We start from the raw sequence: 2,500 nt of genomic DNA, 5'->3' as shown, positions 1-2,500 counted from the left end.
CACCATCATCCTCTTCCTGGGAGTGTAAAATAATTGCTGTCGCATACAACAAACAGAGGGGGGATTACAGACCAGACCTCAGAATGTGCATCATGATTCAATTTGTTTAAAGTGATTCATTCGAAATGAATCAGGAGTCATTTGATGAGCAGATGCAGTTTTCAGTCTTTGTTTCTATGCATTGTACAGGGTAGCGGAGGAGAGTGCTATCCATCCTCTACCGCATACATGAACTCACAAATGCCCGTGATTGGCTAGTGTCACTTTGACTGACAGGGGAGAGATATATGCCCCTCCCACCTAAACAGCACAGCCAGTTTTTTTCACATGACTCCTGACCACGGATTGCTTTGGCGTAGTCGGGAATTGAATTAAGGATGTCCCGATGATACTGTAGGGTGAATGCTTTTAGGTTTCTGTTACAATGAAAACACGTGGTCACATTGTCTCAATTATTTACTACTGATTTTGCCATTCAAAAAATTTACATTCATCCCATGTAGTAATAAAACAATAAGCACCTGCTATCAGAAAGAATTTCAAAAAAAAAAAAACTACTCTGGAGAACAAGTGCATTGAAAAGATGACTATAAATGTAAAATGTAAAATATGAAATGTGTCCACAACTACACTCTACCTGAGCTATTCTGAACAAAACGTGGCCGTCGTAATGAAATAGAAATTAAAAGCAAAGTTTAGTGATACTTGAATCTCAGACCTTCTCATCCAGGAAGATTTCTCCGCTGAAGTAGGGTCTGAAGTTTTGTATTTCTATACCGATGTTCTCTTTCACCACCGCGTACAGAGGAACACCGACCTCATCCAGCTGAGGCTTCAGAGAGGACAGCTCAGAGGCTTCCTGTTATTACACGCACACACACACACACACACACACAGAGAGAGAGAGAGAGAGAGAGAGAGAGAGAGAGAGAGAGAGAGAGAGCATTTCAGAGTTGAACTGAATCTGGACTAACTGAAATATATACTGCGCTGGTTACGAGTTAAAAACTGATAAAGGGATAAATAAAAGGAATGGGATGTTTTTTATTTATACAATACATAAGGAAAGAAAGAAAGGTACAGACAGAAAAAAAGATGGAATAAAAAAAAATTGATAGTGAAAGAAAAAAGGACAGAAAGAAAGAATTAATGGAAAAATAAGAGTGACAGAAAAAGGGCGAGAAAGAGGGGGGGAGTGGAAGAAATAGGGGGAGAGAGAAGGAAAATACAACAGAAAAAAAGGAGAGCGAATAAGAAAGTATGGAAGAAAAGAACACAGAGGAAAAGAATAGAAGAAAAAGAGAGAGGCAGAAAAGGGAAGAGAAAGAGTGGAAGAAAATGAGAGAGAGAGCGAGATTCAGAGAATGGAAAAATGGAGTAAGAGAAAAAAGAAGGCTAGAAAAAAAGAAAAAACTAATTAGAGCCCAAAAAAAATTAAATAAACCAAAATAAAAAAAAAAAGAAAGAAAATCAAATAAAGAATAAAGGAAGAATTTTTTTATATTATGTATTTATTTTATTTATTTATTTATTTAATTCTCCTTTCTTATCTATACTGGTGCTTTGGCAATATTGTATGTAAACAATCATGCCAATAAAGTACTCTGAAATGGAAAAAAATGAACTGAGAGAGAGAGAGAGAGAGAGAGAGAGAGAGAGAGAGAGAGAAATAGGGGAGAGAAATATAGGAAAGAACTACAGAATAGAAAAAAGGAGAGAAAAGGAAAGTACAGAAGAAAAGAAGAAAGAGAAAAAGAATATGAAAAGTAGAACAGAAAAGAGGACAACAAAGAAAGAAAGGAAAAGGGGGAATATAGTAAACGAAAGAAAAAAAGAAAGAGAAAACTGGAGAGAATGTGTGTGTGTGAGTGTGAGAGAGAGTACGAGTGTGAGAGAGAGTGTGTGTGTGTGTGAGAGAGAGAGAGAGAGAGAGAAATAAAAGAATAAAACTGTGGTATCAGCGAAGAGTTAAGGACGCAGTGTGAAACTTTGGGGGATTTGGAAACCCCCCCCTCCTGGTAGAAATACATCACTGCACCTCTCTTATTTCGGTCTGTAACGTAAATTCTGCTGTTCTGTGTGTATCTGTGCACTGCGGTTTGAAATGAGTGTGAAATTTGGCGTAAACATTTGGCGTCTAGCCCAACCACGAAACAACAATGAGTTCAGTTTCATATTCAGAGGAACTCGCTCTTCAGTGGTTTATTAAAAGTGCAGTTTAAATGCAGTCGTGTGAGTTACACCAGCTGGATACGGATTTTTCATTTAAAAGCTATCACTTAAAGGGACAGACCGCCACGTTTCCGTATCACACCATACTGGTACGGTGTAACAACACAACACAAATCTATACAAAAACCACACACACACACACACACACACACACACACACACACACCTCTCTGCACAAAGATCATCCAGGTCGTCTGACGGCCATGATCACGGCTCCGGTTTTCTCCCAGAGTGTGAACGCTTTAAAGCTCTTCTCCTCTGCGTCTCC

General features: G+C 38.6%; 1 pseudogene; it reads right to left on the bottom strand.

Annotated features, from left to right (window-relative positions):
- LOC128616657 (peroxiredoxin-like 2A) overlaps positions 1 to 2,500 on the bottom strand; it is a 4,625-nt pseudogene that overhangs the window by 667 nt on the left and 1,458 nt on the right.

This window comes from Ictalurus furcatus, chromosome 13, assembly GCF_023375685.1.
Source record: "Ictalurus furcatus strain D&B chromosome 13, Billie_1.0, whole genome shotgun sequence".
Taxonomy (NCBI): Eukaryota; Metazoa; Chordata; class Actinopteri; order Siluriformes; family Ictaluridae; genus Ictalurus; species Ictalurus furcatus.
This window is presented reverse-complemented; position numbering and strand designations above follow the sequence as displayed.